This window comes from Rhinoderma darwinii, chromosome 1 (assembly GCF_050947455.1).
Source record: "Rhinoderma darwinii isolate aRhiDar2 chromosome 1, aRhiDar2.hap1, whole genome shotgun sequence".
Classification (NCBI taxonomy): domain Eukaryota; kingdom Metazoa; phylum Chordata; class Amphibia; order Anura; family Rhinodermatidae; genus Rhinoderma; species Rhinoderma darwinii.
The window spans coordinates 24,401,035-24,416,499 of NC_134687.1; positions in this window are offsets into that span (position 1 = coordinate 24,401,035).

Here is a 15,465-nt window from a genome sequence, read left to right on the forward strand (position 1 = left end):
GCTACTGTACACCAGATATGGGGGGACTAAACCTTTGCATTCCCCAGACTAGTTTACCAAAAAACTGGACATCAGGGAGTGAGGCATTAACCCCTTTAGGACGCAGCCTGTTTTGGCCTTATGACACAGGCTCATTTTTCAAATCTGACATGTGTCACTTTATGTGGTAATAACTCCGGAACGCTTTTACCTATCCAAGCGATTCTGAGATTGTTTTCTCGTGACATATTGTACTTTATGTTAATGAAAAAATTTGGTCGATAAATTCAATATTTATTTGTGAAAAACTTCACATTTTAGCAAAAATTTGCAAAAATTACAATTTTTCTCAATTTAAATGTGTTTGCTTGTAAAACAGATAGTAATACCACACAAAATAGTTACTAGTTAACATCCCCCATATGTCTACTTTATGTTTGCATCATTTTTTTTCACGTACTTTTATTTTTCTAGGACGTTTCATTTTCAAGAAAATGTCAATAGGCCATTTTTTCAGGGACCAGTTTAGTTCTGAAGTGGTTTTGAGGGCCTTATATATTACAATCCCCCAATAAATCACCCCATTTTGAAAACTGCACCCCTCAAAGTATTCAAAACCACATTCAGAAAGTATTTAACCCTTTAGGCGATTCACAGGAATTAAGGCAAAGTAGAGGTGAAATTTACAAATTTCATTTTTTTTGCCGCAATTCATTTGTAATAAAAAAAATCTGTAACACAGAAGGTTTTACCAGAGAAACGCAACTCAATATTTATTGCCCAGATTCTGCAGATTTTAGAAATACCCCACATGTGGCCCTAGTGTCCTAATGGACTGAAGCACCGGCCTCAGAAGCAAAGGAGCACCTAGTGGATTTTGGGGCCTCCTTTTTTTAGGAATATATTTTAGGCACCATGTCAGGTTTCAGGAGGTCTTGTGGTACCTAAACAGTCGAAACCCCCCAAAAGTGACCCCATTTTGGAAACTACACCCCTCAAGGCATTTTTCTAGGGGTATAGTTAACATTTTGACCCCACAGTTTTTTTGCAGAATTTAGTGGAATTAGTCTGTGAAGATGAAAATCACCTATTTTTCTGTGGAAACATAGAATTTTTTCATTTTTATAAGGAATAAAGGAGAAAAAGCACCCCAAAATCTGTAAAGCAATTTCTCCCGATTACGGCAATACCCCGTATGTGGTCGTAAACTGATGTTTGGACCCACAGCAGGGCTCAGAAGGGAGGGAGCACCTTTTGGATTTTGGAACGCAGATTTTCCTGGATTGGTTTTTAGTGCCATGTCGGGTTTGCAACGCCCTGGAGGGACCAAAACAGTGGAAACCCCCCAAAAGTGACCCCATTTTGGAAACTACACCCCTCAAGGAATTTTTCTAGGAGTATAGTGAGCATTTTGATCCCACAGGATCTTTTTTAGAGCTAAGGTGACCAAAAAACAACGATTTTGGCACTTTCAATTCTTTATTTCTTACAGCGTTCACCGTGCGCAATAAATTAAGTTTTACTTTATTCTGCCGGTCGGTACGATTACGGCGATACCAGCAGAGGCTGATCCTCATAGGCTGACATACATGGCAGACCTGGGGGCCGTTGTCTGGCCTCCGGGTGCCATCACAAGCATCAGAAGCCCCCACGATTGCATGGGGGCTGCTGATGCGCTACAAACCCGCAATCGAGCCCCGCATGTAACGGGTTAATTGACAAAATCAGCGGCGATGAGCCGCTGATCGGCAACACTGGAGTGTGAGCTGTCGGGGACAGCTGATCTCCAAGTTCCCGATGCACACTGTCGCCGACAGTGTGCCATCGGGAACGACACAATGACTTCCATTCACTCTGACAGGAAGCCTATCAGGACCAGCCGAACGTTGGTTCTGATGGGCTTCCGTCCATGGCAGACCCGGAAGCCATTGTTTGGCTTCCGTTTGTAATAGTAACTATCGGCAAACCCCGCGATTTCGGACCGGGGTCTGCCGATATGTTAGAAACCCCCAAAATTCGGCGATTGCACCTGATCGCCGAATTTAAGGGGTTAATTCGCCGAAACCAGCGGCAAAGGACCGCTGGTCGGCAAGAGTGGAGTGTCAGCTGTCGGCGACAGCTGACCTCCCGGTTCCCAGTGCACACTGTCGCCGACAGTGTGCACCGGGAAAAACTCAGTAACTGTACGTCCTTGTGCGCTAAGACACTGGCAGCAGGGACGTACAGTTGCGTCCTGGTGCGCCTAGGGGTTAAATCACTGGACACCTGACCCTACTGGACACTGAGCACTGATGTAATAAATCACTAAAACACTTTAACCACTAGAAAGAAAGGGGTAGAACCAGGGGCGTAGCTAAAGGTTCACGGGCCCCGATGCAAAGGTCCTTCTTGGGCCCTCCCCAAACTTCTCATGGCCGAGGGCCCGCAGCTTTCAGTTGCATCGCTGGGTCTCCTAAGTGACCCAACAATGCAGCACCAGCAGCCAGGGGCGTCACTAAGGTCTTGAAACGCCAGGGAAAATAGCCCCAATACATATACCCCCCCCCCCCCAAAAAAAAGTGCGTGTATGTATATGTGTATATTGGAGACAGCATATCTATAGCAATACGACCCTATATCTAAGGATAGGATTAGATACAGTTGCTCAGCAGACAGTATCACACATGATAGGATTAGATATAAGGCCCAGCAGACAGTATCACACATGATAGGATTAGATACAATGGCTCAGCAGACAGTATCACACATGATAGGATTAGATAAAAGGCCCAGCAGATAGTATCACACATGATGGGATTAGATACAGTGGCTCAGCAGTCAGTATTACACATGATAGGATTAGATATAAGGCTCAGCAGACAGTATCACACATGATAGGATTAGATACAATGGCTCAGCAGACAGTATCACACATGATAGGATTAGATAAAAGGCCCAGCAGACAGTATCACACATGATGAGATTAGATACAGTGGCTCAGCAGTCAGTATTACACAATAGGATTAGATATAAGCCCAGCAGACAGTATCACACAAGATAGGATTAGATACAGTGCCTCAGCAGTCAGTCTTACACATGATAGGATTAGATATGAGGCCCAGCAGACAGTATCACACATGGTGGGATTAGATACATTGGCTCAGCAGACAGTATCACACATTATATGATTAGATACAGTAGCTCAGCAGACAGTATCGCACATGATCGGATTAGATGTAGGCCCCAGCTCGCTGACATTGCGGCTCCAGCACTGGACCAGGAAACAGATACAACACAGCAGCAGGCTCGCATTACCAGGGTGGGAAGGGCCACTGTGTTTGGCCTTTCCCAGCCTAATAATACCAGCCTGTGGCCACCCCAGTTCCCGACCATCACTACAGAGGGTCAGGTACTGGATTGTACCCGGCTCTTCCCGGCACCCCTGGTGGTGGTGGGCATCGATGTAATAATGGGGGTTAGAGTTAGCCTCCGCACCGGCTAACACTAAGCCCCACCTCAATCAGCCAGCAGCTATTATCAATCAGGCAGAAGTAATGAAGTTTCAAAAAAATACAAAGACATAGAATAAACAGGTTTATTGAAATAAAAAACCCTCACATAACCCTCATTACCCATTTTATTGATAATAAAAAAAAATCTGTCATCGAAGTAGTCCTCGAATCCTACGCAGTCCAACGACCGAACCTGTAAAAAATCACAAACACAAACAAAAAAACATTAGTAAGGGCCTGTTCACATCACCGCTGCCCTTCTGTCTGAGGTTTCCGTCGGGTGACCCCTCAACAGAAAGGCAAACTGAAACCTCAGCTTTCGTTTCCCTCACCATTGATTGGTTCCGTTGTTTTGACGGAGTCAGCAGCGCAGTAGACTGCGCTATTGGTTGCGTCAAGAACAACGGAACCCTGTTACAACGGTGACAAACGGAAACCTTTAGCAACATTTCCGTCACCATGGAGATCAATGGCGAGGGAAACGGAAGTTGAGGTTTGCCTTTCCGTTTTGGGGTTAACCGACAGAAACCACCGACGGAACCCCTTAACGGAAGGGCAACGGTGATGTGAACACAGCCTAACACATATGGTAGGCTTAGATACAGGGCCCAAGTGCATGTGTGATACTGTTTGTTGGATGCTGTATCTAAGCCTAAGGTAGGCTTAGATACCTAATCTTATACAGTATAAGATTACTGTATGCTGGGGCCCTGTATCTACATAACATAACATAAAGAATTTCTAATCTTCTTTGCTATTACTGCACTTTTCTTCAAGGCAATCCGAGGGCTGTTAGATATCTGAGGGTGTCAGAATTTACCAGCCGTTCTATTATTATGAGTTTTCCTCTCTGTGGTAAAATGTATCGTCTCGATATTAAACTTGATTCATTCTGAGAATTTTGACCCTGCATTGTCTTGTGAAAACGTGGCTCAGATCAGTGGGCTTGGAGCAGTATATGAGCAGTAATACTCAGAGAAGACTCGGCCAGACTGGTCAGATTGGCAGCAAAAATGTAAAAAATTGCAAAATGAATTCTTCCTTCTTGGTATTAACGCTGCCGGGTAACTCAAAAACTTTTGAAACAATTCAATATGAAAAATAATGTAGCAGAACCCGGATTGTCTTGGTCTTGCCTGTAGGTAAGTGCCCATTGTGGAGCACGTGTGTCATACATTGTAATACATGACAATATCTGGAAGTATTTACTTCGTGCTGCAATTGTGTTATGAGAAGACAATTATTCATTTTACTTGTCACTTTTTGTAATTTGTATTTATCTATTTTTACAGATTTTTTTTAATGATTGATAGATTATAAAATAATTTTTTTGCATTTTGTTTCCATTTATTTAGTTATTTTATTTTTCTATATTTGTTTTTACATAGTTATGTTAATATAGTATTAAAAAAGCATTTAATTTCCTAATAAAATTACAAAAAATGTAAATGAAAAATTCCATTAATATACTTTGTTCATATATTTAATTTAGACTTCATGACAAAATATTATGTCGTTTATAATAATGGAGCAAATGTAATGTATAATACGAGTGAATCATGTATCTGGACACATGACAACTACCAACAAACAGGCCTTATACTTATATTGTAGAGCACACAATTTACATTCCGCTACCAACTGCAGAAAGGATAAAAATGATGCATTGTCCAAATATTTTCTTATTATTTAATTAATATACATTGTTATAGGACGATGATTACAGATAATAAGTCAGAAAAACATAAATGATGGTAAAATTATATTTATTACATTACACTGTAATAATGGTTTAGTTCTAAAATGTGAAAATAAAAATGTTCTAGGCCACATGTTTAAATTTGCTATTTTAATGTGGGATAGATAGATAGATAGATAGATAGATAGATAGATAGATAGATAGATAGATAGATAGATAGATAGATAGATAGATAGATAGATAGATAGATAGATAGATAGATAGATAGATAGATAGATAGATATGAGATAGATAGATAGATAGATAGATAGATAGATAGATAGATAGATAGATAGATAGATAGATAGATAGATAGATAGATAGATAGATAGATAGATAGATAGATAGATATGAGATAGATAGATAGATAGATAGATAGATAGATAGATAGATAGATAGATAGATAGATAGATAATGACATAGATAGATATGAGATAGATAGATAGATAGATAGATAGATAGATAGATAGATAGACAGACAGACAGACAGACAGACAGACAGACAGATAGATAGATAGATAGACAGACAGACAGACAGACAGACAGACAGACAGACAGACAGACAGACAGACAGACAGATAGATAGATAGATAGATAGACAGACAGACAGACAGACAGACAGACAGACAGACAGACAGACAGACAGACAGACAGACAGACAGACAGGTAGGTAGGTAGATAGATAGATAGATAGATAGATAGATAGATAGATAGATAGATAGATAGATAGATAGATAGATAGATAGATAGATAGATAGATAGATAGATAGATGATAGATAGATAGATAGATGATAGATAGAGATAGATCAACTATAATCCTACGCAAAAAAAACAACAAAAAACAATATGAAAGCTTCTTTCCAGCTGCTGTGAAGGTGCAGAACACCTGCAGCCCGGGGTGCTGTGATGTGGTGAGGGCTGTGCATGTCGGGTATCATTGTGCTGCTTGGTGGTCTGGGAGTTAAGGGGGCTGCAGACGGTAACATGAAAAGCTTTAGGTACCTGTACAGAGTAAACTTTTACTTCTCAAATATTTTGTGTGTAGCTTTTTGATTTTGTGTAGAATTTTAACACATTGTAAATTTTTATCTATTTTATACTTATTTTTATAAACCGTCATATTAATCCTTCCAGAATTTATATATCATTTTTAATTGACATTTATGAAGTCTTGTTATATTTATTTAACATTTGGTTATGGTTATGAGAATACCAAATGTGGGGTTATTTTTTAAAAAATTGGGTCCTAATAAATAAAAAATATTTTATTTAAAATATTTTCTTTTTATGTTATTTTTATTTCAAGCTTTATTTTTATGTTTTTAGATGCCACATAGAATATTTCTTACTTTTGTTAGATTCTGGGACCTCCACAAATCACCAGTTTTATTTATTTTTTGAGGGAAGGAAACATTTGTGATAAAATGCAATTCTGGTAAAGATTTTGGAAACCTTTTTGTAACAAAATATTGTTTGAGTTATTGAAGTTAACAATAAAATAACACCAAATATCTGTATAATGTTTGTTTCCCTCCGGCCAGACTAATTTTCACCAAACCGATTTTTCTGTTTTAGCCCTCAATATTCAAGCGCTCATAAGTGTTTTAATGTTTCCATGTGCATGCTTTATGTCGCCTCATTTTGCTTAGAAATATTTTTCATGCTATTTTAAGTCATTTAAAACATGTTTATTATTAATATTGTTGGGGAAATAGTAAAAAAAATTCAGGCAATGTTATTTTCTATTTCTTACCAAATTTATTTTCTAAACTATAAAGATACCAGATACGAGTATAATATTTAAAAAAAAAGAAGCAGAATACTTGGTTTAAAACCCCCTGCGGCCAGAGTGGACCACCAGCCCCCTCTGGGCTCATGTGCAGCTGAACAGGCTACACAGGCTTTGTGTCCGCTCGTGGTTAAAATGGTTCTTCAGTGTGAGGACCCCAACAAAAAGCCCCCCATATCTGAACTTCCCGTGATTGTGACAATGGAGCCCATTATAAGTCATCGCGCTCTGTCGATACCTGTTTGGATCTGTCACAGCGCCATGGTGTCCATTATAAACAGAAGCTGTGACGCTACAGGGAACATAATGACATAAATGAGGGAACACTTGTATATTTATTTACCATCATAAAACTATCACTGTAGATCGTAAGCTCTTGAGGGTAGGACCCTCACCCCTTCCACTCTATTTCTTGATGGTTGTATGTTTTTCATAATGTCTTGATTGTACAATGATTCATAGAACGTCAGAATCTGTTGATGTATAAATAACGGTTATGATGACTAATATTATTATTATTATCATCATCATTCTAATTAGTATTATTGTTGTTATTATCAGAATTACTTTATTATCATCATCATCATTATTATTCATTATTCATTATTATTATTTATTATTATCATCATCGTCATCATCATTGTAACTAGTATTATTGTTGTTGTTGTTATTATTTATTATTATTATTCATTTGTATCTTTATTTTTATTATTATAACTTTGTATTACGCTTTTTTTCATTATTATTATTATCATCATTAATAATCTGTATGTGTGAATCCAGGCTTAGGGCCTGTTCACACAGAGTTTTTTGCATGCAGAAAAAAATCTGCCTCAAAATTCCTTCATTTTGAACTGCCTGCACTTCTTTTCCGCTGAAGCTAATGCAAGGACCGCGTTTGATTTCAATGGGAGGTCAGTGGCGAAAACCTTAGCAAAAAAGGACATGCCGCTTCTATTTCTCGTGAGCAGGCAAAAGCCGCCCGGGAAAAAACGCCTCCCCCTTCCATTGAAATGAATGGGGGGTGATTTCAAACGTTTTTTTGGCTCCTTTTTTCACTAGTCACAATAAATAATATGCGGAGTTTGACAGAAGGGTGAAGTGCAGCACATTAATATCATGAGATGTGAGAACCTGAATTATTATACACTATATAACTATCCTCCGTGTATTCTGCTCTGACTGGTTCCTGCAGGGATTGTCCGCACCCTTCACACTCGGCCCATGTTCACACAGCATATTTTCAGGCATATTTTGCAACGTAAAACGCTCGTATTATGCTGTGAAAACGCCTGCAAACAGATTCCCAATAAAAATTAAGAAATGCCTTAAACAAAATACACTTTGTAATAAAGAAATGACATGTCCGTTCTTTCAGGTTATGTTCACACTCTTACTAAAAAACGTCTGAAAATACGAAGCTGTTTTCAAGGGAAAACAGCTCCTGATTTTCAGCTGTTTTTTTAGCAACTCGCGTTTTTCGCAGTGTTCTTTTACGGCTGTTTTTGGAGCCGTTTTTCTATAGAATCAATGAAAAATGGCTCAAGAATTGACATGCACTTCTTTTTCGCTGGCGTCTTTTTACGTGCGTTTTTTGAAAATGAGGCGTAAAAAAACGCCGTATTTCCCATTGAAATCAATGGGCAGATGTTTCAGGCGTTCGGCTTCCCATTTTTCAGCCGTTTTTCGGGATGTTTACGGCCCAAAAAACGGCTGAAAATAGCCTGTGTGAACAGACCCTCAGCGTTTTACAAGCTGATTTTTCCCATTGACACTTCAAAAATGTTTGCAAAAATCAAAAATGTGTCGAAATTCAGCTCCAAAAAACACCAGGATTCAGAGGATGTTTTCTCTTGAACTCATCCTCGTATTTTTCATCCTCATCATATGCCGTGTGAACATGGTCTTACCGGAACATGTAGCCTGCAGCATTCAAAAACAATAAGGTCAAACGAGTTTTCACAGAACTTATTTGAATTGGGCTGGGAATTAAAGAATTTAGGCCCCCAGTTTGTACCCCCATAAATTTAGTGCCCACTGTAGATAGTGCCACACAGCCCCCCTCCCAGGTAGTGCCACACAGCCCCCCCTCCCATGTAGTGCCACACAGCCCCCTCCACCCAGGTAGTGCCACACAGCCCCCTCCCTGGTAGTGCCACAAAGCCACCCTCCCTGGTAGTGCCACACAGCCACCCTCCCTGTAGGTAGCGCCTTTGGTGTTCCCTCTAGGAGTGGAATCCCCAATCAGAGCATTGCCTACACTCTGGCTGGGGATTCCGCTTCGGGAGAAGCCCCTGACGTCACTGTCCATATATGGACAGTGTTGTCAGGGGCAACCCCAGAGCCATAGTCCCAGGCAGAGCACTACTAGCACTCTTTTTATTAAACCGAAGAAGAATACCTACTATTCTAAGGTCATATAGTCAATATACAAATAGCATATGGGAACCCATATAGAGAATGAACACCCAAAAACTTCCCTTGGATGCTACAATAAGACCACAGCAATCATTTCATAGAAAAATATAAAAATCTTTTATTAAAGACAAACAACACACTTGATCAAAACTGTTTAAAAGTTACACCCATAAAAACAAAATGTACAATCAATACATAAACAGACAGTGTTAGTCATAAGGCAGGTCAGAGAATGGTGGTACTATACATCCAAGCTCAATAGATATAGATTGTATTATATATGCATCGCTACATGTATGCCAAAATTACACATACTAGGACCATGGTCAAACCACAATAGCATCAATAGCAATATAGGTCAGCATGCCATAAGACCCTATGATACAACATAGTTCACCCACCATGAGCCATATTTCACTGCCGCAACACTGTCAGAACACCCCAATGCGCGTTTCGCACCTGGCTTCGTCAGGAGATGCTGAGTGAGTGTGACAAGAGGACCTATATAGTCAGTGCACAGCTGAAATTAACTAAGATTCAATGTAACGCCATTACCTGTCCGCAGGATGTTTGTTGGCGCACACGAGAGGGGAGGCGGCACCTCGATCACGCAGTTCATGGCGTCCAGAAGTGAATAGTGTGCAACTACACAAAACTCAAGTCCATGTTGCACCGTGAACTACGTCATGAACGGCCCCTCACCTCGCGCATGCGCACGCCATCCAAGGACCTACCGCAGCCATCTTGAGTAATGGCACAACATTACGCTTTGCCAATATCCACAGATGTAGATCGATAAATATACATAAGATCTCTAGATTAAATAAATGATGCACAGAGAACTATCATAGCATACATCAATTAGATGATGACCAAGCATGGAAAACAGATGAGCCATACTAAATAGATATTGGCTATCACCATTTCTATAGTTATGAATAAATTTATGCCTAATGTGTACAGAAGTGGACCCAATGCATGCCTAGGGGCACGTTGTGTACACACACACGGCCCAATCAATATAGATAGTATAAATTTATACAGAGTTTGGAGATATACAAAAAGTATAGTGATTATACTAGATCAAATAAAACTAAATAATAAAAATAAAGAATAATCAATAAACAATAATAAATAAATAAAGAATAAAAAAAAAAATTATAAAAATAAAAATGTGGATAAATATGTGTAAATAAAGTGTACATAATATCAGGACCAAACAAGTCCAATAAAGACTCAAATGTGTGAAGTGCTAAATAAATAGAAAGTGAATTGGTATATATATATACATAGACATGCCACAGTATGGTAATTTAATGGCATGCAAAATGATATGTGTATATACATATATAATACTAAACCGTGCATAATTAATCATATGGGTATAAAAAAGCCTATGATCGTGAAACAAATAAGTCAATGTAAAGTGAAACATACCAGATCCATCACTATAAAAATGCATTACACAAAGCCAACATTATATGTTCATTCACCTCAAAAAAGGAAACAGAACTGCGGATCATCCACAAAGTGTTTACATTGTACCCGTCCATGCAATAGTCAACGCCTATCTATACGAAATTCAAGAAGCCAAATCCCTGCCTCCTGATACAGCTACATGACGCCACCTGGAGATCAACAGATCAGTCATATCCAGAATGACACTGCTGTCCCTGCAAACATCTGATGGAAACAAGTGGGGGCCACTCTGAACTGATAAGCAGCCATGTTATATCCTCAGAAGTCCTCCCTGCACACAAGGCATAAAACAGAACCAAGGTCGCCACTTACTCATAATTATTACTGTAAAAACGCAGCAAAACGGACCATTTCATTTAACCCCTTAGGGAAAACAGTCTGTAGATTCATAATCCATTTACATTCACGTTGAGCAAGGATTTTCTGAATATTAACCCCTCTGTTTACCAATGAGATTTTGTCAATGAATCTAAATGTAAGAAGTCTCCAATTACCTTGATGGTGATCCCGAAAATGGCGAGGTATTGGTTTTAGTTTACTTAATTTTTCATGATCATCAGTCTATCTATCTATCTATCTATCTATCTATCTATCTATCTATCTATCTATCTATCTATCTATCTATCTATCATCTCATATCTATCTATCTATCTATCTATCTATCTATCTATCTATCTATCTATCTATCTATCTATCTATCTATCTATCTATCTATCTATCTATCTATCTATCTATCTATCTATCTATCTATCTTTAGGTTTCCGTTTGTCTCAGTTGTGCAAGGGTTCCGTCGTTTTGACAGAATGAATAGCGCAGTCTACTATGGTATTGAGTCCGCAAAACTACGGAACCCTTGCACAACTGAGACAAACGGAAACCATTTGCACTGGATTCATCACCATGTAAATGAAGCCTGAGCTGCTCCCAGGGAAAGAGATTTCTGAAGTTAAAAGTTATACATCATGAGACCAAAGTAAAATAAAAAATTAGGGACTTATACACCTTAAAAAAGTAAAAAAACAAATAATAATAAAAAAATAAAAAATATATATATTTATATGTGTAATCAAGGAGGCGCCCAACAGTGCAGAGATTTTTCTCTGTAACAGAAATAGTAGGGGGCTATGAGAGTAGTGGGCACCATGAAGAGACCAGTCCTGAGGGTGAATTCAGTTTTTGGTTGGGTTCTGATTTGATGCAAAAGAAAAAAAAAAAAAAAGCAAATAAATAAAGTTTATAGTTACTGAGATACCAAATATGTATAGGTTTCTTTTATGTTTGAACATTTATTCAATAAATATTATTTTTATGATTTAACAACTTTATTAAAATTTACTTACCGTATTTTTCGGACTATAAGACACACCTGACCATAAGACGCACCCAGGTTTTAGACAACAGAAAATAGGAAAAAAATGATTTGTTAAAAAATAATTTATTCTGTTTCACCGCATTCTGAGAGCCAAAACTTTTTTTATATTTATCTTATCGATTGAGCGGTGTGAGGGCTTATTTTTTGCGGGACGAAATTATTTTATTTTTTACATTGTGATTGGGGAAAAATGGGAAAAGGTTTTTTTTTTTACACTCCTAAAAATGTATCTAACATTTTTTTTTTTTTTACACATTTTATTAGTTCCCCTAGGGGACTTGAACCAGCCGCCTCTTGGTTACATGTGGAGTTACTGAAACAGTGTAACTATGCTGTTTCCCTAACTCTCATAGTAGTGAATGGCAGTTACGGAAGCAGCGTAGCATGCGAGCTACGCTGTTTCCGTAACTACTGTTCAGTTCTATGGGAGTTACGGAAACAGCGCAGTTCAGCGAGTTATGCTGTTTCAGTAACTCCACATGTAATCAAGTGGCCAGGAGAGCACAGAGAACGGGGTTTAGGGGGCCCTGTTCTAGAGATCGGTGCGGGTCCCAGAGGTGGGACCTGCATCTATCTGACATTTATGACATATCGTGTGGATATGTCATAAATGTCCTTCATAGAAAAAACCCTATCAATTCCGCAGTCGCTATTGACTACGGCATTTAACTAGTTAAAGGGGTTTGCCATAAAACACATTTATCTCCTATCCACAGAATAAGGGCTACATGTGAGATCTCTGGGGGTCCGACCGCTGGGACCACCAGCAATAAGGAGAACAGGGGAGCGAAAGTCACCCAGAGCGCTACATGAGAAGCCTGGACTTCCGGGTTCTGTTCCGCAGCTCCATAGAGATCAATGGAGAGCCGCTCGCGCATGCGCAGAAGATTGATATCTATGGAGCTGCCGGACACAGAACGCGGAAGTCACATCTTCTCATGCAGCGCTCTTGGTAACTTTCGGTCCCGTTCTCCTTATCGATCACACATGTATCTCCCATCCTGTGGATAGGGGATACATGTGTTTTATGGCACAAGCCCTACTGCCAAGCACAGCGAAATTGCTGTTCCTGGCCGTTATAGCAGCGTTTCAGAAGCGGGCACCTGCAGTGTATGGAGCGGGCTCAGTGCGTGAGCCCGCTCCATACATCACCCCCCTCCAGTTCCATGATGTGCAGGCACGTCATGGGTCGGGAAGGGGTTAAGTAATGAAGCAGTCATTGTGCCCGGCGATGCCGGGTCCCTTGACTGCGGACTATAAGACGCAGGGACTTTTTAGCAAGATTTATTCTTGCTAAAAACTGCGTCTTATAGTCCGAAAAATACGGTATCTGTGTTTTTGTCCTGCTAGGGGACTTTTAGTTATTATTTTTACCTCTGTACCCCAATACATTTGTGTCTGTCCGTGAAAACTGTCAGGCACGGTTTAGACCATAGCTAGGGATCATTTTACATAAAAAGACAGATCGCTCAAACGAGTGCCGAACGCCGATATTATCAAGTGGTTTGGACTTGCAAGATTTGCATTTATATTTAACAATAATCGTGTGTATTTTTCGTGCCGGCGATCGCTTGTCTTTCCTCCTCTCATGCAGTTTCCATTACAAACGACAGGCAATGTACTGCTGAAAAACGATCATTTTTAGTTCAGCATAAAAGATGCGAACATTGACAGACAAGCAAATTGTTTTTCGTCGCTTTGTCGCGGCCACAGGAGTTGTAGTTTCTATCGCCACCATTTAATATACTGGGAAACTGAAATTTTTTTATTTACGGCTGAAATTGGATAAAACTGCAATTCCTCCATAGTTTTTTGGGTTTCGGTTTTTCTGGCGTTCACCGTGCGGTAAAAACGACAACTTATCTTTATTATGCGGCTCAATACGATTACGGTGTTACCAAATTAATATAGTTTTTTTTAATTTTTTACTACATTAAAAAAAACAAAAAAAAACCTATTTGTTAAAAAAATAATATGTTTCATTCACTACATCTGAGAGCCATAACTTATTTATTTTGCCGTGGATAGAGCGGTGTGAGGGCTTATTTTTAGTGGGGCGAGCTTTAGTTTTTATCGTTACAATTTTTTGGTATATACAACTTTTTGATCACTTTTTATTACATTTTCTTTTTTTTTTTTAATCAAAAAGTTTTTTATTAAATCCGCAAATCATGAAAAAGTACATAACACAGCATTAAAATAGTTTTCAATTTAGAAAGGGGTTTACATACATTTGATTGACAGTATGGTACATGTCCATATGTTCACTGTGTTAATGATGTAAAAAAAGCAATACATCCTCCTTATATGCGATTATACATTGAGCTTAAAGAGGCTCTGTCACCAGATTTTGCAACCCCTATCTGCTATTGCAGCAGATCGGCGCTGCAATGTAGATTACAGTAACGTTTTTATTTTTAAAAAATGAGCATTTTTGGCCAAGTTATGACCATTTTTGTAGTTATGCAAATGAGGCTTGCAAAAGTCCAAGTGGGTGTGTTTAAAAGTAAAAGTCCAAGTGGGCGTGTATTATGTGAGTACATCGGGGCGTTTTTAATACTTTTACTAGCTGGGCGTTCTGATGAGAAGTAGCTACTTACCTGCAAACGCTGATGCTGCTGCAGAATCAACTGTAGCCTCTGGTGCCGATGTGTCCTCGCTCGTCTGACACGATGCAGGACCTGTGAGTGACGTCACAGCGTGATCTGCCAGAAGCTGGGCGTTCTGAAGAGAAGTGGATGATACTTCTCTTCTGAGCGCCCAGCTAGTAAAAGTATTAAAAATGCCCCGATGTACGCACATAATACACGCCCACTTGGACATTTACTTTTAAACACACCCACTTGGACTTTTGCAAGCCTCATTTGCATAACTACAAAAATGGTCATAACTTGGCCAAAAATGCTCGTTTTTTAAAAATAAAAACGTTACTGTAATCTACATTGCAGCGCCGATCTGCTGCAATACCAGATAGGGGCTGCAAAATCTGGTGACAGAGCCTCTTTAAATACATCTTATTAAGTAATAGATGATAATACTCAACATGGAACTTTCAATCAAATTTATTTCTCAAGATCCTTTTCAGTACTTATTGGATCTTTGTTCGGCTGGGTTCACACGAGCACATTAACGTCCGTAATTGACGGACGTATTTCGGCCGGACCGAACTCAGTGCAGGGAGCCGGGCTCCTAGCATCA